Genomic DNA, 21,667 nt, shown 5'->3' with positions numbered 1-21,667 from the left:
CTTCAGATCCTGGAAGAACATTCTGGAGACAAATATTAGTCTACGACTGGATAGTGAAGAGGAGGAACAAAATCACATTTCAAGGGGAAACTGTTTTAATTAGAGTTACCTTGTACACCTGCACAGCAGTCACCTTCAGTACACTGTGAGAAAAAGGGCTACACCCCACAACTGTGTTTATTCTTTCTACCATAAAATTCTGAGTCCATAAAGCAAGAAGCTGAAGTTTGCTCCCAGGCATATTTATATCACCCTACATTTATGCTACTGTAGTGCAGAAAACTAAACTTAAACACCCTTAACTGGCTGACTATACATCTCAGGATAACACAGTCTCTTGATACATCCATTGCACCCTAACCTTTAACGTTTATGACAAAGGAATCCTTCGTGGATGCTCCATTCTTTTATGCTGCCAGGGTGCCATGAACGAACTAGTGGAGCGGATCCATTAGTGCCCTTTCACAGTTGTATCGCATCAGAAACGGCCTCATTATGATCCTGAAAGAAATCCCATTGTATCAAAAATCGGAAGGCAAGTCTGTTCTCACAGGGACCTGCATTTCCATATCTGTCCTTCTGCAGTCTAATTGATCTTTGCCATTTGGAAAGAAAGCCCAATCACACAAGAGGTAGACCTCAGCGATCTGATCACCAGCCCAGCAAAGGAAAGCTGCTGAGCTACTGCCTGTGCAGGAGCTTACCAAGCGCTATACTAGAACTTCATACTTGTTAAGCCATTTGGTACGCAAAACCCTTTACCTTGAAGCCTACCTGACAAACCAAAGATCAAATCCTGACACCGCTGCAGTGGCCCTTCCTTTGCTGAAGCGGAACAAGTTACAAGCTAACAAACAAACTACAACTTCTGAAGAAAACAAAAGACCATTTGTAATCCCAGCGCTTACCTAGAAGAGCTGTTCAGTGACACCAGATCAGCACCCTATGGCTGTTGAGTCACCCGCCACTCATTGCCACTACTCTCTGACGTGATCTAACTCAGGTAACAGTGGCCAATTACTGACCTCAGTGACACTGCTACTTTGACAGGAGCCCAGAAAACCTGGAGTCTGCAACAAGCAACAGATGTAGAAATCACTGTTTCTGTATAAAAAGGGCAGCTGATCAAGACATGTTTCAGAAGCCATCACTTCTGAAAAATGTCCAGCTTGACAAAATACCTGCCAGGTCTAGTAACATTTTTTGTGAAGTGGATGCCATGTCGAGAAGTCTATTTCTTACCGTCCTAGGACTCAAAAGCTCCAATACACTACATATGGAAAAACCTGTCATTGAATGTTATAGCTTATTTATTAAATATTTGTGGTAAGATGAGTGGCAGTCATTTCAGTTAGCTACCTACATGTTTCAAATTTCGGCTTGCAATTTGGTTACTTAGAGGTTGTCTCCTTCTTTAGTTCAGACTGGTATAGGCGGTCAGCTGAGGTACCGGAGAGTGAGCCACCTCCTTACAGGATAAAATCATCAACAGCATACGTTCCCTGTGAGGACCTAGAATCCATTTTATTGTCCTGCCAAATCTGAAAAATAGTTAAATGTCCTTCTCTTCAAGACGTACCAGAGATCCAATTCTGGATAAAATAAGCCTTCCTGATAGTAGATGCTCCTGATAGGAAGCAATTTATTACAGAAATGGATTCTTAAATCATGGGCTCCATCATCTGCATAGCATTTGGATCCCATCAACTACATCTCCAGCACACACAAGGCCGTTTGAACAGGGCCAATCTAATTTCTCAGTGTTATTGCAGCAACAGTTCCATTCTCACCCACAGACCTCAAGCAAGTTTTGCATTAATCTCTTCTTAACAAAGACATGTTAATGTGGCTACAGGTACTACATGGGAGGACGCTGAGAGCATTAATACCTATTCACTCCTTTGAAAATCAAAAATACTCAAAGCTCTAACATTATAATGCAAGTAAAGAATGCATAGTAGGAAAGATGGTGCTTATTGTTTTCATTTTATTCACTTGGTATTTTCCACAGTAGTAATGTGTTTTGCAGGTGAAAGGGTTTCCATCTACTGACCTTGGCATTCATCAGGACCATATTGTGATTTATATTGAGAATTTTAAGCCTTTATCAAATCTTATAAATAAATGTAAAAGACATAAAACAATTATCCTAGTGTAAAATTGAATTTTATCTCTCTGTAACCAGCTTTTGTCTATGCTACATATTTGTATGTTTGAATACAATTCAAAATTAATAATAGGTATTATTTATTTTCTGACTTTTCATTACCTTGACATCTTAACAATCTTTTTTTTTATATATACTCAGGCTTTCATTTTATCTAGGGCTTCAACCCCACAGTTCCTTTTTAGACACTTACAACATGTCTTTCAGACTATCTGTTCAAGGAATAAGCCTGCTAAAAGAACATATTGGCCATTTAGCAGACCAAAAAACAGTATAAAGAAATAACAGGATTTTATAACAAAGACAAACACCAGATTAGGAAAGAAAATGTAGTACTGTGTGTAAATGACAGAAAAACACGTATCAGAAGAAATCACAAGTTACAGTGAAGAATTAAAGTACAGAGTAGAGTTCTGAAGTTGGTTCTGGAAAATTATTAACACAGAGCTTAGATTTTTTTTTTTTTTGTTGTTTAATAGCTGTAAAAGATAACCCAAGAAGTCTTTTTGCTATTAAAGGGCAGTCACAACTTTAGACTGAATGCCATAGCATTAGCAGTTTAATATAGAGATTAGTCTAACCCGGACATAAGCCCTTCAGTGGTTCATGAAAAATCAGTTTACTGAGCACTTTTTTTGGCTTAAATATAAATTATATAAATGCACCAACCTAATAGTTTACTTTATTTTCTTAGTGCAATTAATTAACATCACTTCAAGTAACCACCCCCAATGTTTTAATACCTCAGACATAATGTATGTATGTTGACTTCAAAGAAAGTCAACTGTGTCTCAAGTCAAGTTCTCACTACTGCAAAGGCTCAAGTATACCTTGTATGCAAGTGCTATGGTTTACACAGAAGCTTTCTTTTAAGGAAAGCAAAAGGATCAAAATTAGAGAAGGTCAGGGAGGGAGGGGGGCGGGGAAGACAAAAAAAGACAACAGTTTCTTTTCTCCAAGGTGGCAACAAAAGCAAAGAGCCCAATTCAGCCACGCCGTATGTACACAAACATACACAGTAAAGCATGAAAAAAATCCCAAAGAGATTTTGATGAATAAATATGAAGAATGGCACAGCTATATGGGCTGATAGCAAAATTGCAACTTTCCATACAGGGCAAGCAGAAGTCCATGACCACGGCCACTGCACAAAGCCAGACTGGTCACACCAGTGCCTCGTGCGCACCGGCAGTGGGATTCCTTCACGTCTGCAGCAAACGAAGCTGCTCGCTGGGCCTTTGTGATTAGAGGAGGAATGTCATAACCATGGTGGTCTAGACTGCTATGAGTAAAAACAACACATCCCAAAATGAGTGGCCCTTGGTCTGAAGTGGCTGTGGTCAGGATGAGGCATGTTTAGGAAGTAGTCCCTCAAATACCTTATGATAAACGCATGTGGAGAAAATAACACGAAAGAACACTGTAGTTAACTGAATAAAAGGTTAAAGAAAATAAACAATATTTTTGCAGCTTAGCGTTTATTTGTGAACTGCTGGTGCAACTCCATGCTTGACAGAAAAGCTATGAAGCTTTTGGTAGCTTGACAAGACAATCTACAAGCTTGAATGAAATGTTCAGCTTAAGGAATTAGAATAAATCTGATGACTGATGTGCTACTGAACGTGACAGACTGTCATCTGTTTTAAACAGGATCTCTGTAGGATGTACTGAAAGCAATTTTTTTCCATTACCTTAAACATACTAAGACTTTTTCCAATGAATTCTGGCTAATCTATTAAGACAAAAGATCTTCTCAAACTCTTGCCATTTCAATAAAATAATGAAATAGCCATTCAGCTTACTTGCGTAACTAATTCATGCTGACACTACTTCTGTGACTAATTTACATCCAGTCCATAAAAGCATATAACAAAAACAATTACTCTTACTTCCCAAATTAACTATAAAATTATAAGATACGAACAAATAAGTGATTAAAGCAGCTTATCTAAGCCCTATTCATATATAGAGTTTCATATATATAATTATCAAATTGTTTATCTGTTATCAAAGCAATTAAATACATTCTTAATTGAGTCAGGAAAACATTCTAGTAGTATCTTTTTCATATTATCAGCACATTTTATTAAAAAATAGGTACAGGCATTCTGCAATAGCTTTTTAAAATCAAGAAAAACTGATCAACAGAAGTCCTACAGTGAAACGGTACTGCAACAGATAGCTAGAGATAGATTAAAAACCACAAACTCTAGTTTTAATCTGGCCAGATCCTACAAAACAGATAAAAATCCTAACACATGCATATATTTACTTATTTTAAATATACACATAGACACACTTATATAAACAATGCAAAATAAGATAAAAATCTTTGGAAGGCAATTTATACTATTTTAGAAACTATACAAGCATCAAAAACTTCAGCAAGATCTAGGCTCAAATGGGAACATCCTTCCTGTATCAGACTGTAAATAGTTCCTGTAGGAATTACTGAGGTGCTTTACCATCTCCCTATCCTAGAGATAATGACTCAAATCTGTCCTACAAACAAAAAAATAAGGAAAAGGGATTTTGTGCCATCCACCTGGAATCTGTGCCTTAGATATAGGGAACAGGCAAAACTGCTCATTGGCAGATAAAGAGCAGTAACATCAGTTTGAATCACACTACATTTACAAAGCTGAACAGAGAAGCCAGCACAACTCTCCAGCTTGTACAATTTGCTTTCAAAAGGGAATAAGAATCAAACCACCATTAAATTCATTCAGATATCAGAAAAGGCTATAGGTCACAGATACACACCATTTAAGACATTTTAGCTATTGGGTGAATTTCCCTCTTCGCTGGTTGATTTATGTTCAACTAAAATTTCATATCACACATATTTCTAAGAACAGAACAGTCCACATTGTTTTGCTCATAAATGTCAGTATTAGACCAATGTATCTTGCTAGTTTCCCTTACTGCTATGCAAGAGTACCACAATTAGGGGTCATTAGCCCAGCCGGAAACCTGTTTCTAGGCATGGGCCAGATTGCAAGCATATACCACGTGTATTTTACTGCCAGAACAGAGAATTAGCATTTTGAAAGATGCTTTGCATTAGAGCTAGTGAGCTTATGTGTCTGAATGAACGTTAAACTCAGAATATTAAAGCTTTGCCCAGTCCTGCTGCTAAGGTGCAGATTTAAGCCATAAAAAGTTCAAGGACCTCAGTCAAAATAGTTTTTTGCATGTAAGACTACAGTTGTCTAGGTGTCCCGTTTCCTCCCCGTTTGCACTCAGAAACCACTCAGACCTCAGAAGACCAACAGCCCTTTTTCAATCAGTTGCAGTGGTATAGCTGATCAATACAGAAGATTGCAATCCTCTGCACAATCAGATGATTTGTTCTGTCTTTTGCAGGGGTCCTTTAAAGAGCTCTGTTCCCATAATCTCCTTTCCCACTCAATGTAACCTGTTTAAAAAAACCCAACCATAGTAGTGATGAAATCTCATGCTACAGGCAATTATCAATAGGTCTTGGAGGTAGCCTATACTGTCAGGAGAAAAATCTATTACTTCTGCTTGTATCAGAATAAGAAATTAACCTGCTTCAGTTACCACCTGAGATGTTTCAGATCAAGAGAGATGGAACCAGAGCCTCGAGGCTCTGGTTATTCCCAGAGCTTTTCACAATTGCTAGCTCTACATTTCTATCATCTTCCTTGGGTCAAAACATCAGACCTCACTACAACCTCTGCTATTTAACATGTGTTGCATTTCCCTGCTAATTGCTTCAGGCACTACATAAAATCTAAACGGCTCTCAAAAGAATCAGGTGCTGATACATAAGGAATGCTGAAATCACACGGAGGTGGTCTCCACTTTCTTCAGGGCAACTGCCAAATTCAACTGATGCATCAAGCACAGAAAAACATTTGTTATCAGTCATCTTTTCATGATGTTCGCCGTGCACTGGCAGGTGCAAGACTTGGTGTTTCTGTGTTTTGTTTTTTAAAAAAATTTTAAGGCCAAGTTTAATGAAGGCTTGTCTTTTTTCCCCCCACCTTTTAATGACCAGTAAACCCACCCTGTTGATTCTACCACTCATTTCATGTTTCATACAGGATTATTACACTCTTCTTTTGCTTCTAAGGGCAAACATTCATTGGAATGTCGTTTTCTGGACATTTTGTCTTTTCAGCTCTACCTTGTATTTCATTGAAAGTTTTACTGTCAAACTTTTCCTGGAAAAGCCCCCTCCCTCTCCAAAGAAAATGCTCCTCTAACAAGAACATGAGCTAAAATTTTGTAACCGTTCCCTTGAGGGGAAAAAGGCTTATTTTTATAAACACTCAAGTCAAATATTTATATTCTTCTACAGCTTCCTTTTTGTGCTAATATCACTGCTTCTGATAGTAACTAAATAAAAATTCAAACACCACAAAAAAAAAAATGACCACTCTATCATGCTCTAACAATCCAAAGATGGTTTAAGATGGTATATACATCGTTAATGCCAAATCTACATGCTGAAACTTCAATCGTATGTGAAAAGTCACTGCAGTGACTAATTGCTGCATAGAAGTCAAATTTCTTCAACAAAAATTATTAAAAAGTAAAAAAATTGACACTAACAGAAGCAGATTATATTTACATAAATTTATGTGTTCCTCCCTGAAAAATTTAAGCTGTATATCCAGCTAAGCTTCTAACATCAATATATGCTTCTATGAAATTACAAAGTGCTTTTCGTAACAGTTTCTAGAATAAACCAGACTATTTTTACTATTGAAAAATAAGTTACTGCTTGTACTGGGTCTGGTTTGGATGGAGGTAACTTTCTTCATAACAGCCTGCACAGTGCCTGTTTTGGATTTGTGGCTAAAACAGTGCTGATAATACACCAATGTTTTGACTATTGCTAACAGTGCTTGCACAGCATCAAGGCTTTCTCTTCTCCCCCTCCCACTCTGTCGCTCCAGAGAGTAGCCTGGGGGGGTGGGCAAGAAGTTGGGAAGGGACAGAGCTGACCCAAACTGGCCAAAGGGATACTCCATACCATGTAACGTCACGCTCAGCAATAAAAACTGGGGTAAAGCAAGAAGGGGGTGTGCAGTTTGTCTTCTGAGGCAGCTGGTGCTCAGAGGCTGGCTGGGCATTGGTATGCTTGTGGGTGGGAGGTGGCGAGTGACTATTTGCATCACTTGTTTTTTGTTTTGGTTCTTTTTTTTTCATTCTTCTTTTTCCTTTGCTTATTAAACTGTCTTTATCTTGAACCATTAGTTTTCTTACTTCCGTTCTCCCTATTCTCTCCCTCATCCCGCCAGGGGTGGTGGCGAGTGAGCAGCTGTGTGGGTGCTTAACTGCTGGCCGGGGTCAACCCACCATGCAACGGTTTTCCTTTTCTCCCTCCAAAGCACAAGGATGTTCATAGATGTGGTTTGTGTTTGTTTTTTTAAATGCAGTGAAACAGTAACAAGTTGGAATACTGTCTAGAGCTCCCTCTCCAAAGTGCAACAAATACTTGGGTTTGAAGGATGGGAGTGATGTACTACAGTTTGCTATGTGCCATGTTAAAGAAAACCTGTAATTTCATTTTTGCAAACCATAAGCAAAAGTGACTACTAACCATCAAAACCCATAAAGCAAACCAAATTATACCATGCCAGCAAAATTCTAACTCAATAATTTATTTTTGACAAATGCTTTCACAATCTCACTTTTAACCCCATTCCCATACATCTGAATGCAGGTTTCACATGCATAATGAACAGCAGGCAGAAACGCATTTCCAAAGATTATTTCAGACTGCAACTTAGCTTAGTATTCATATAGTCATCAGATAAATCTGCAGGCTTTGAGAATTACCTCAGTTTTCTTTTGGGATATAAGGTGCTGTACAGGAGTGTTACTGCACAGAAATATTAGTCAGAGCAAGAACACTGGGGACCCACACCCTTCCCATTGTTTTGAAATGTAAACATTAAGTCATCTAGAATTTCAAATAAGAAATGCAGGGTTTATGCTATACAAATTGTGTACCTGTTACTATCACAGAATAATCCTAATCTGGAAGATTTTTCAAATATATACTTATTGGCATAAACATGACAAAAAAAACCCCACAACAGAATAAAAACTTACTACCTCTTGTTACCTCTAAAACTTTATCCTCCTTTCTCCCTTTGAAATTAAGAACTGAATCTCACATTTTCAAATAAAATTAGTACCTTGCTATTTAGCAACTGTTCTCACACTAGGGTAACTAGTCTACATACAAAACCACATCAGGTAAATTTCTTTCTAAAGGAAGTTGTTTGCAACTTGCATGTTCTTCATCGTTTTACAAGCGGCCTGCACAGATGTCAACAAACCAAGTCCACTTTATCAGTTACTTGAACTGGTTATCACAGCACTGGGCTGCGGGTGTGGAGACACACTGTGCAAAATGGGGAATATGCAAGATTAGCTACTGCTGATTTCAATACTCAAAAATATAGTTTCAAAAGGATTAGTAGTCAGCATTAGTGAGGAATAAAAATACAAAACCAAATCCTAAAACTTAAATTTTAAAAGCAAATTCTTCTGCTTTGTAAGTTTCTTAAGAGCTTCCCACAGACCCTGTTTTCAATGTTCTCAATAAAGATTTGCCTAACAACAAGCAGTTGACTCAGAAATTAACTGAAAAGCAAAAACGCGTGACGTACCAGATGAGCTCTCATACTTGCAGCGCTCTAGAAGAGATCAGGGTATTTCACCTGATCACCTGCCCCCCCATGACACCGCAAAACTGTCCCTAAGCTTCTCAGCACATGGTCACTGCCTTGACTTGCACAGCTAATACTAGACATTTAATTTTAAAGCCATGTTCATTTATTACATATGAATAAAACATATTAACAGATACATGCTCAAGAAGCCTCTCCTGCCTAGCTCTCAGGGTAGAGAGGCTGCAGGTAGTCTCACCAGCCTGTTGGCACAGGGCTCCATCTACCGGTTTGCGATCCTGCACACCCATGGGAAGAGCTGGTGGGAAAAAAATTAAAATCTCAACAGCTATAGCACATCTCCGCTTCCTAATGAGATCAGTATATTCAGAAGACACTACTGGTTCAGAAGAAAACAGTCAACCAAATACAAGCACTCACACATGCTAGGTGCAAACAGTTGTACGTATATGAAATCTTTTATTATCCCTTAATATTGGTAAAATGTATCTGAAAAACTGCTCTAAAGAACCACCATTTTTCTACAAGAAGCAACATACGACTATACACTCCCGATCCAGATGTAAAGCTTTATTGTTCCTTCTTAAAGCAAGCAAATAAGCAAACACAGATAACTCAGAAAAATTACTGAAAATTAATTGCATAATATCTGCACAATTTAAGGCATTAGAGGTGGTCTTCTTTTCCCTTAAAAAAAAAAGAGGATTCCTCAAACGTACAGAAGCAAAAAAGTTTCAGTAGGAGACTGCCATCAGTTTTCATCAAGGGTATTTCTGCCCTGTAGCAACTGCAGCTCATGCAGCTATAGCATGTCTAACTTTAAAGATTAATTTGGCTACTGCTGTCATATGCAGCATTTCTCAAACTGGGCCATTTAACCCCCACCTTACTAACCGCACTCTGCCTTCAATTCATGTTTGGTAGTGAAAAAGAGCAGTATCTTTTTCTCCCAGGATCCCCTGTGCCCATCAGCCAACCCTGTTGAGCTCAGGCTGCAGAAGAGAAGCCGGAACAGAAAGCAGCAGCAGCGCTATCGCTTCCGTGCAGCAGTTCAGGTAGTTACCTGAGCTTGTTTTGAACAAGCTTACTGTGGTGACTGTGGAGCAACAGCTGAGAGATTAGATAGCGCCTGCCCAACCAGCAAGCACATCTAGGTGGCAAGGGCAAATAAATGGCTGACCAGTCACCCCAATTCTGTTCTCCAAGGCATGTCTAGCAAGATCAGCAGCTAACTTAAGACCTGGTGCAAGAAAAGAGACAGTGCAGGAAAAGGACAGTGAGCTCCACAACTCCTCCCCACCTCTTTTCTTTAAATGCCCTGCCTTCAACACCAAGTTGAAGGCAGTTAAGTGGGGCTTAGTATTGTGGGAGGCACAAGAGCAAGGGGGTCAGGGTAAGGGAATCACGGAAATACCCACATCCCTCACACTGTACCTATACGTAGGAAAAGATGAGAATAATTCAGCCAGGAACACCTGGAAACCACCAACAGATGGTCACAGTAAGAAGGCAGGAATGGAACGAGGAGTAATAAAACCCAGGCACTGCAGGATACAAGGCAGGGAGAACTGGGGAACAAGGACACCAGGGAATTCACGCAGTTCCTCCCGGGGCCCAGTTTTCCTAATTTAGCTTGTCCCCCTAAAATGATAGTTTAAGAGACAAATGGACAAAATCTCCCACAATGACCTTGCATAACACCACAGAATGAGAACAGAATGCTGCCTTTTTTCTTTTAACTTCAAGAAAAAGCAAAATTTAAACCTTGAAGGTGGCTTTTCACTTGCTAAATTCAAATTTTAATCAAAATGCATTTTAAAATACAGCTGAGCAGAACTATGGGGTTGCTGATGTCTCTTTAAGGAACAATAACATCAATGCAGGCTATACTTGAGAAGGATATAGGTGTGGAACTACATCCTTTTTCATCATACATAGTCAGGTGCAAAGAGAAAAGTTTAACTTCAAGATTCCTGTGGTCTAATGAAAATAAATACCATTACAAACAGATCCAAGAATACAGACTTATTAAATACTGTTTGTTTTTCTTCAGATATTGACCATGGGAACTGAGATATTTAACTACTTCAAGACTAATTTTTATTCTATCTTAAACTCTTTACACTGTCAGCAAGCTCATGGTATCCTGACAACTAGCAGAGGAAAAAAGAAAAAAGTGGAAAAAAGTCAACCAGCATCTGTGAAAACAGATTTAAATTGGTATGAGTATTTGATTGTCCTACTTCGATTACACTGAGCAACTGAATGCCTATGATACTACCTGTATCACTCATCTAGTAATAGTTGTAATAAAGAAATTCAAAATCAGAACACATTTTTGTAGCTCTACAAAAAGAGGTACAAAACATTCAACAAATATTAAAATTGTGGTGGATGTTTCACAGTGCCATTGTCCTCATTACAAGGAAGGTACCAAGAAGCAAACCGGTCATACAGTGCTTATGTCAACCTTCAGACAAGGAAAACCACATCCTAATACTCTGCTAAAACAGAAAATGGAAAAACTGCCTGTATCTGTGCACACATACAAGCACACTATAGAAAAACATGACAAAAAATACTGCTTTGTTTCTCATGCTTGTATCTAAAAATTGACATAACCAAGTTGACACATTCCCACCTACCGAGCACCTAATGTTGCAAAATCCTATAGAACCTGAAATTTTATTTACTTGAATGTGAACCACAAGGACAACACACTGAGAAACAGAATCTTAAAGCAATTTCAACTGTAAATCAAAGAAATTTGAAACTAAGAACTGTTCTTGAGAAAACCGATTTGTGCCTTTCTAAAAGTAATACTAGTAACTTTAATAAACTATTATACTGATACTAATTATTATATCAATACTAATAATTTTATTACAGGATGGGTATAATTTAGGCAACTATAACAAGCATAAGTGACAATATCCAGACAGGACACTACATTAGATATGTATCTTCTTCACATTTCACCACCTAATCTCTCTCAAACAGGACTAGCTGTTTTTAAAGAAATATATAACTGTATTGTACCATTATTGAGAGAAATGAATGCTTAAAAAAGAACACACTTATTTTTGCATGACTTCTTTCAATAGCATTGAAGTGGCCACTGGAATGTCTTAGAATAATTTTCTAATTATGCTCAGTTAGTAGTCTCAGTTCTCTAACGACTCTCAGCTACAAGCTGAGTTACCATTTTTCTTGGTAACTAGGCTTATCTTTTTGGCAGTCAATTAAGCTTCTAAAATTAAGTTAAAGCTATAACACATAGGAAAAAACCAACAAAAACATAGTACAAACTGATGTTTTATTTCCTATCCGAGGTAATATGTAAGCACTAAGAATGGTTCCACCTCCTTACTTGTTGATACATTAGAACTAACAAAGAGAGGGGGTCAAATATATACATTGGGAAATAATGTAACAAAAGAAAGCTAAAGCAGAGCTGATTACTCCCAAAGGAAACAAGCCAAGGACATCTAAAAAAACAATCAATGTTCACAATACAAAGATTTACACTTATTTAACTTTGTGCATTAAAAATTGAAACAACTCCCAATAATATTTTTAATTTTGTAAATGCTCTGCAAAAAAGAAATTTTAATACTTTTCACTTCCATACATATCAACTGCCATGCTTTGGAAAGCCCTATTCCCTTTCCCCAAGCCAATCTAAGTTTAGTACCATTCATTTGTTAAATTGGCAGCTAATGACAATTTCTAGTTCCAGTCCCACCAAGTGTAATTCATACACACACACAACCACGAAGCAATTCCTCAGCACTAAATACTCTCTTTACATTTATAAGCTAAAGTACAAGTCAACATAAATTACTAGTTTCGTACATTTTAAAAACACCATTAAAAATTCAGCCTGTTTGCTTCAAGTACAGCAATCTTTGATCCCATGTTAAATTCTCTCACAGTAGAGCATCATACAGCATTTTCAGAACAGTTCCGATTCAGACACAACCCTGCTTTCATTCCACAAATCCTGATGGGAGCTGCCATCTCCTCCCTCCAAAGAGCTAATCAGTAACCAAGCGTTTTAATCCTTCTTTGTCCTAATACTACATTACTGAAGCAGATTAGATTTTTCTAATTTATTTCACACTTAACATTTAAATTAGTGCATAGCTAGCTGCAATATTGCTATTTAAATGAACGTATAACTTAAAGATCGAATTCTGTCTTCAACAGATTTACATAAAAGAACAGAAAGGATAACATTTGGCTACCAGCATGTTATGTGGACCTCCTTAACTCAATTTACTATGGATTTCATGGTGCAAAAATTAATGCCCTCCAGGAGCTGAACTCATTACCAATTATTTCTTCCAAACCCACAGTGTAATCCCACGCTGCTGTGACCGATGGAAGTTTTGCCATTCACTTAAAGGGAAGTTGGATCTGTTCATTGGTTTGCTACTCTAGCACACTTTGATACTGAGCAAAATGATACCATAGATGCTGTCTTGACTTCTTTCTAATAAGGAAAAGATACTATGAACCAGTCTCATGTATTTTATTCCCTGCTAAAACTGAGAGCAACATATTGATGATAATTTTAACTACACAAAGTCGCCAACAGAATTATATGCCTTTTTCAACATGAATTTCCAGAATACATTTCAGCAACAATAATGGCAAACAGCCTGTAGAGTTGCTCATGGACCCTACTCAGCCCTTCATCTCCTTCCCTACTCCAGAACCCACAGAACCATCCCTGCAAGTCATCTGGTGCACGTGTATCACACCGAACTCACAGCACACGTACAAATAGCCTCCCACTAGGCACCTGACCCAATAAACTCCTTTTATGTGCCTGTAACAGAAAAGGACCGGTAAACAAAAAAAGAAAAGAAAAGAAGCTGTACATGTATTCTGGTGGCCAACATGAAGTTGACCATAGAATCATAGAATCATTGAGGTTGGAAAAGACCTCTAAGATCATCAAGTCCAACCGTCAACCCAACACCACCATGCCCACTAAACCATGTCCCTAAGTGCTGCATCTACACATCTTTTAAATACCTCCAGGGATGGGGACTCAACCACTTCCCTGGGCAGCCTCTTCCAATGTTTAACCACTCTTTCAGTAAAGACATTTTTCCTCACGTCCAATCTAAACCTCCCCTGGCGCAACTTGAGGCCATTTCCTCTCGTCCTATCACTTGTTACTTGGGAGAAGAGACCGACACCCACCTCGCTACAACCTCCTTTCAGGTAGTTGTAGAGAGCGATGAGGTCTCCCCTCAGCCTCCTTTTCTCCAGGCTAAACAACCCCAGTTCCCTCAGCCGCTCCTCAGAAGACTTGTTCTCCAGACCCCTCACCAGCCTCATTGCCCTTCTCTGGACACGCTCCAGCACCTCAACGTCCTTCTTGTAGTGAGGGGCCCAAAACTGAACACAGTATTCGAGGTGCGGCCTCACCAGTGCCGAGTACAGGGGCACGATCACTTCCCTACTCCTGCTGGCCACGCTATTTCTGATACAGGCCAGGATGCCATTGGCCTTCTTGGCCGCCTGGGCACACTGCCGGCTCATGTTCAGCAGTCACAGGCACCACAACTCTAGCTTTCAAAATAAAAAATGCTTTCAAAATAATTAGGAAAAAAAAAAGCATGAAATTAATCTGACAACATCTTTGACAAGGCTCAGCCTAGTGTAATGGTGCACAGTAAATACAATAAGCTGTTGTCACATGTAGTTGATGTTCAGCAACATACAGAGGAAACCCATAAAAAACATATACTGCATTATGATAGCTATCCACTGGCATTCAATTTAAGTGATCATTTCTCCATTGTACTTGGGACAGATAAGCAGTGCCTGTTTCACACTTCATACAAGAAGGCTCAAGAAATTCCATTTATTTGAGAGAATTGTAACTAACGCACATGAACATTTCAAAAAAATATGATTTGATTCACTGATACTATGAAAACCAAAAAACAATCCCAGCAATATTTCATATAAAGTATTTTCAACATTCTAATACATATTCTTTAATATACCAAAGGCCATCGCTCTGCAGAAACTGCGAGTTTGCATTTTAACCTGTCCTTAACGGACAGAAGTCCACATCAAGGATCACCATGGAAAACAGAAGCCTGTTGTTATGGTTTCTGTACCATGGCTCACGAGGCTAGCAGGGAGCATGCTAGCCATCCTGTCACTTAAAAAACTGGTGGCTCGAAGCAGCAGAGATTCATCTTAACAAATGAGCATACACACTGGTTCTTTCCATAGCTGTATCTATTCTGCAAATAAGGGTTCAATACTGTTTCTATTACCCCTTCAAAACTGTTTTCCTTTAAAAGGAAAAGGCAAAAGCCAGCAATCATATTTTCAGGAATATCTGCCAGTTGCACCATTACCCTGTAGTAAATCTGTTAATAGACTGCAGCCCAGAAGGGTTGGTTGTTTTAAAAGTAAGTTTCAAAACATCTATTGCCCATATAGGATAACAGATATAAAAGTGAAAAGAAGCCTCTGCATAGATTTTGGAGATCTGCACTAAAGTGAACATCAACTCAGATCAGCAATTCATAGTTTAAGAACATTTCACTATCTGCATGCTGCCATTAACATGCAGCATCTACTCTGCCATATGTTTGACAGCCTAAAAATTTTAAGAGGGGGTAGCAAAAAGATGCATTAGGATATCTCTCAAGTTCACATGACTGATTTTACACAAAACTATGATCAATAGGCAGGACCCTCTCCCCTTTCACCCTCAGCTCACGTGTACCTTCTTGCTTTCAATTCTAGTGAATAATTTAATGATTCTTTCCACAGAGAATGAGCAAACCCATATTTTCCCTCCTCTGCTAACCCCTTCCAGCAAGCTCGGAAAACTTCCTTATGTTTTTACTAACCTAGGCGCCCTCAAAAACTAAAACCCCCACAAATTGCAAAAAGCTAGATCTGGGCCATGGGGCAGCAGCACCGTACTCCTATTTCTGCCAGTAATACAATGCGTTGGCTTTTGCCTTGCTGCAAGAGAAATAGTAAGCCTGACAATTGTTTTGTTTCTTACTGGTCAAGACAAGAGGGTAACACCATAATACTGCATTTCTAATTTAGCAACATCTAGAATGACTTCTTGCCTTTTTTTTGGTTTGTTTCTGGATTCACTTCATTTGCCTTTTAATTATTAGTTTGCCCCTTGTGGCGAAGGAAATGTTACTTTTGTTCTTTGCATTCTGTTATTCTATCTCCCTGTTTTGTTAGAAGAACTTGCAATATGAAAACCTGTAATAACTACAAAAAGGTTACATACAAATGCCTACAATAAGGAATCATTTACTAAATCTAAGGCAGAATATAATCTTCCTGATGACAAGATCTACTAATTAGGTTTGAGCCTAAGAAAACTAGACAAAACATCTAATACTAGTGAAGAAATGGCCATGAGGGAAAATGGATATTCTGCTACTGTATGTCCTCTCCACAGGCAGATTTACCAAGTCCTAGGAGAGCTGTAATCTCCATGAAAATGATGTCACTCCCAGTGATCAGATGCAGCAGTGACTGCATAGCTTTACAACTCCACCTCCTTCCCCCAAAACTTGCAGCAGCAGCTGTCCCTACTTTCTCAAATCCTGTACATAATTTTACCTCCCAGTCCCTCCCTTCACTTTCCATACTGCAACCAGAACTGCAGTAACTTCTCCTTAGCTGGATGGACAAGACAAGTTTATGACTTTCAAGAGCCTGAAATCAGTGCTGATCCCTCTACCAGTGACAGGCAGAAGAGCTCATAGCCGTCATGCCGATGGTACTTCACTGGTGTATGCAGGTCAGTCGCACACATCTCATACAGCTGAAGGACCTTGTCTTGAATGACTATGTTTTGCTTACTTAAAAGCAAAACAAAACAAAAACAGAACTACCGCATAACATAGCATGTTCACTTTAACTGTTATGCCTTAGTTTTAACTCTTGTTAAACCTCACAAGATATTTAGTGCCACAATATATTTAAATAAGCAAATAATCCAAAAGAGGTGGTTTCAAGTTGAACCAAAGTTGTATATTCCCAGAGCAAAACTGGCCAAGAACAGATGCTCAAGGACAGGTACAAGAACAAGGCAAGCACATCACTGCATTTCCCTCGGACCCACAGGTCTCACAACCTCCAGAATTTGCAGCTCTGAGATCTGCTGAGCTAGAAGCGCATCTCTGCGGTTAACCGATTTTTCTTGACAACTAAAGCACCGCAATTGAAGACTGTTCTAACAGTAGTTAGAACTTGCTGAAATATTAAAAAAGACACTATGCCGCTGCAGGGCACTCTGAATTCCCAAACTCAGGGTGAGCCAGCTCCTACAGTACCCAGCTCCAACCACCTCAACCCCCTGAAGTTGTACCTCGACCCACTTGTAGTTGTTCCACAGGCAAACGTTGGAGGGTGTGCAGCCTGCGATAAAACAGGCCTCTGGGTACACATACTGAATGTTTTCCCTCCAAACTGCTCACACTGAGAAACCAGTGTTTTTCCTCAAACGAAACAGACTTTCACAACACCATCAAGAAACCGGATTAGCATGAAACTTACTTATATTAGAAGCTGAGGTATACAATTCATCGGGACTTCCTAAGGATCTTTTTTCAAAGTCATAAATTTAAAAAAAAAGAACAGATTGCAAACTTTATTTTGGTAGGGGGTTTTTGTGTGGGTTCGCTTAATTAATTTGTTACTATTCCGAGTACCCTCCACAGCCTATTCTCAGCGGACACTAAAGAGCCAGCACCGACCTCCTGAATTTGCTGGGGACAGGTTTCACTTCCGATTCTCCAAGCCACCTTCCCAGCGCTGCCCTCCCTCCCGGGAGGCGGCAGCCTGTCCGCCCCTCCCCTCCCCGCTGAGCTGACAGCCTCTGAAACTCCAAATCGCGCATCCTCGCACGGGAAACTTGCTTCCCCGCCTCTCCAGCTGCAGAGCGGGCGGTAGGTCGGGGGAGCCGGGGGCCGCCCGGCGGCGACCGGTCAGAGAGAAGAAGTAACGGTAACCCAACCGAGGGGCCGCGCCGGGGGGCTGCCACGGCCCGCGCAGCCAGTAAGAGGAGCAAGGGCCCGGCGGCGGCCGAACAGGCCGGGCGGCGGCGGCGATGAGGCCGGGCAGGGCCGCTTGCCCGCGGGGAGGTGCTGAGGGCAGAGCGGCCCCTACCGACACCGCCCAGCCCCGCCGCAGGAGACGGGGCGAGTTCAAACCCGAGCGCCGCGGGTCAGCCACGGTCTCGCCGGGCCGCAGCACGCCGAGGGAAGCGCCCCGCCGGCCCGTTACCTGCGCGCTCCTCCCCGCTGCCGGCGCGCGGGCGGCCCCGCGCCGCCGCCTCCACAACAAAGTCCGCGAGCGGGCGGGCCCTGCGGCCGGGGCGGGAGGAGAGGCGGGCGCGCAGCGGCGGGGCCGCGGCCCGAGGGCGGGGCTCGGCGGCGCTCGGGCTGGGCGCCGCCCTGCGGGCGGGAGAGGCCGCGCAAGGCCAACCGCGGCGGCGGGTCGGGACCCACGGGGCCAGGCGGGAGGCGAGGGGGTGCGGGAGTTCGAGGGGCTGGTTTGCGGGCGTCTCCTCTGCCCGCGTTTCCGCCGCACAGGGAAAAGTTGTTTCCTTTTAGGGGGTTAGCACTGGAGTGCTGCCCAGGCTGGCTAGGAAGGGTATTCCCTACTAAGGGAATACACAAATGGTAATCACAAATGGAGGGAGAAACCCCGCCCGGGCTATTAAGGAGGAGAATGCAGTGGCACGCATGTTCTGGTTTGGGAAGAGGCCATATGAAAATGGGATTAAGCCTAGAAGTGCTTTAGGAAACCTGCACAGTGGGAAGGTCGCCCTTTGCAGGGGAGTAGGGAGGGGTGGATGGAGAGTAAGGGAGATGTGCAATATATGAGAGACTTTCAGCAGGAGAATTTAATTGTGTTGAGATGAATAGTTTTGGGTTTTGAATACGGTGAGACGTACTTAATAGTTTCCTAACAATAGCAGTTTATTTTTTTAAGGAGCAGGTGCAATGCTATTCTGTAAACATATCTCTGTGTAAATTATACATCCTCTGAACATTATTTTTTAGTTTTTTCATGTAAACCTGCTTTTCGTTGCAGTGATGCCTTCTGCAGAAAAAAAATCTAACCAACCACTTTCTGCACCCTCTGATCAACTCCAAATTCTCTTTACTGTTGAACTACTGCAGCAAGTCCACCTTAATACTAGATTTGCTATTTGTATCAAAGGGAGCATTGCGCAGCGAGACCTACATCTCTGAACAAAAAAGTAGTGATGTTTCAGCATCTGCTTTTTGACGATACAGAACACTGGAGACTTGATGATCCTGCTATATTTATTGAGCAGCAGTCTCAAAGAGCCAAACCAAGGGAACTAATGCAAATGTTAATGAAACATTGAAGTTGAGATTTTAATTACTTAAAGGTCAGCACATTCAAAGTTTATTAATTTAGGGGAGTTATTCTGTATTCCCACAGCAATCCCCACTCTGCTTTTGCATAGATCAAAGAATTCAAGTTACTGTTTATTTGCTGATGCATGCAAATTATATAACTGAATGTTATACCTGAATATTATTCCTTTTTGCAATTAGGGTCTCAGTCTTTTAATACTTTATTAACACTTCTCTCTATATTTTCTATGTTCCCATCCTTTTCAGTAGCAATAAACCTGTTGTTGTTCTCTAATCTTTGTTCTAAATTACCAAAGGCTACATTTCCTTTCAAGCTTGGAACGTCTATTCAGTTAGCAATGTTTGTTGCTGAACTATCACAAAACACTCACAGAAACTCTGCAAACTAACATATCAGAACAGTATTACGACTTCATGAAAATACTTTCCCAAAGATACTTTTATAAAGTTTTGTCTTCCAAATACTATGGCACCTGCAATCCATTCTCAAAACAGGAAAACGTGTTTGGAAAGATTTGAGGAATTACTCCCAGAAAACCCTGCGAGGGGGATGAAAACACTGTAGTTTCAGAACCTTGTGCACAAACCCCACTTGTAAGCTGTTGAAGGATCTCTCCTTCTCAAAATGCTCCTCATGTAAAAATCATTGGGGCTTTGTTGGTAGAAAAAAAAGGTTCTTTCCCAGTGAATGAGGTGGACAGTTAAATGAGATGAATCTTGTTTCTAAGAGGTTTTCATTATTTTGCTTAATTTATTTCCAGATTCTCTCCCTCAGTCTAACAGTAACCTTTATACTTCCATCCACTGAACCTAGAGAGCTGCGATCTGAGAAGTCTCTCTTTCACAACACTATCTGAAACAAATTGTCTCTGACTGCACTGCTTTCCGCCTTTATCAAGTAAGTAATTGCATTTTAATCCCAAACTAAAATATATTTTGTGCTTTATTTTCTCTTTGATTACGTGAATTCTGGCCATCAGAATGCTGGAATGCTATTTTTTCCTGTCTATCAACTTTAGGTATTTCCATCTTCACTTTTATAGTAGTCAAGTATGCCTTTCTTCACAATGGACTTTTTCCTCAACTTTTCCCTTTTCCTTGAGGAAAAGATGTGGTGGTATTATAACAAATGCAGATTTCTCTCGTACTTTAAAGGTCCCTTTCCAGGACTGGAGGGCGAGGAAAACCAGCACGTATTCTCTTCAGCTCTGCTACGCTATGTATATTCCTAGGGTCAGTCATGAAATCCCAATTTTAGCAAAATGCCTCTGGTGTACCTAGGATTCACTGTGCCTAGGATTTTACCTTAGAGTCACTACCTCAGTGTCTTTAAATGAACATCTGGAAGCCCCTCTCTTACTAAACTAAAATGTATATAGACAGCAGACTGCAGTTAAATACCTATCTCGGACATGGAAAACTGCGCATAAATATACCGTTCAGACATAAGAAACAGATCTAACTGAATATGTTTCTTAAGGAATAGAGAAAGAACTGGGTACTAACATTTGCCTTTGGTAGCTGTGCTGCGGTAATACCTAAATGCACCTAGTTACAAATTAGCTATGCTTTGAGTTTAGCATAAGCTGATGCCCTTGTAAGGCAACAGCAGTCTGTCTCTTTCAGGGGAGAGAGGTTAAAAAATAAGGATGTAAAAACTACCTTTCTTTTTCTTCTCTTTTGAAAAGGTGCCAGCAAATCTAGCCTCCTAGTTCTATTTCAAGATGCTCAAGATCACACACGGTATTCAGAATTGCTTTGAAGATAACATGAAGGATTTCTGATTCAAAATGAATATCCTTGTCTGTGTTAACACTGTAGGGCTGTTAGCAAGAAAGCAAAAAAAAAATTAATCCCAAATTATCCATGTGACTGGTTAAGCAAACAGTGTAGCACCTTATTCAAGAGCCATTTCCTTAAATCCATCTTCTTAACTCTAATAAACATGCCCTTGAGATCAACAGTAGCTGTTTTCTCCCCAAAACCAATGTAATTCAGCTTGTATGTACCCCTGATTGTTAGAAAAGAAGCCAAGGTCAAACTCAGAGTGGACAAGCCTTCCCTTGGGGTAAGAAAAATCAGCAGTACTAGAGGCTGTGGGCTACGTGCAAAAGGAGGAAACGGAGAAGAGCATGAGAAACCACAGTGCTATTCAGAGTTAGGGCGAGGAGAAGAAGTGGAGACAAAGAAAAAATCTTTACAGCTAGATGTTGGTAACCTAGGGATTTGACTAGTAGAACACGGTCAGTGACAGAGCAGGGAAAGTAAAAGACCACCTGCAATACTGCATCTGCTCCCATCTTTTGCAGGCTCCAAATCCATGGAAACATTTAGGTATTCAGTTGTTGATTAAGTGTTTAAGCTGTAGTTTATTAACCTGAGTGCCATTTTGAATCTGG

At 40.3% G+C, this 21,667-nt stretch overlaps 1 protein-coding gene and 1 long non-coding RNA gene across 5 annotated transcripts in view; one reads left to right on the top strand and one right to left on the bottom strand.

The window, feature by feature from the left end:
- Positions 1-21,667, bottom strand: part of MIPOL1 (mirror-image polydactyly 1) — a 203,110-nt gene that overhangs the window by 180,292 nt on the left and 1,151 nt on the right. The window contains exon 1 of one of the 3 annotated variants that reach the window (XM_076345060.1): positions 20,931-20,963. The exons of 1 other annotated variant lie outside the window; for it this stretch is intronic. The gene's annotated coding sequence lies outside the window, so the exon portion shown is untranslated. Of the gene's footprint in view, positions 1-18,141; positions 18,209-20,930; positions 20,964-21,667 lie in introns of those variants that run through there. One more of the 3 variants, XM_076345062.1, reaches the window with a different exon arrangement.
- Positions 17,751-21,043, top strand: LOC143163539 (uncharacterized). 2 transcript variants are annotated; one of them, XR_012995930.1, is made up of 4 exons: positions 17,751-17,804; positions 18,955-19,279; positions 20,030-20,166; positions 20,957-21,043. It is a non-coding gene; the product is annotated as an uncharacterized LOC143163539 (long non-coding RNA). The 2 variants fall into 2 exon arrangements; XR_012995931.1 differs by lacking the exon at positions 18,955-19,279 and having other exon boundaries at positions 17,773-17,804.

This window comes from Aptenodytes patagonicus, chromosome 7, assembly GCF_965638725.1.
Source record: "Aptenodytes patagonicus chromosome 7, bAptPat1.pri.cur, whole genome shotgun sequence".
Classification (NCBI taxonomy): domain Eukaryota; kingdom Metazoa; phylum Chordata; class Aves; order Sphenisciformes; family Spheniscidae; genus Aptenodytes; species Aptenodytes patagonicus.
Note: the sequence above shows the minus strand (reverse complement) of the source record. Positions and strands in the feature narration are given on the sequence as shown.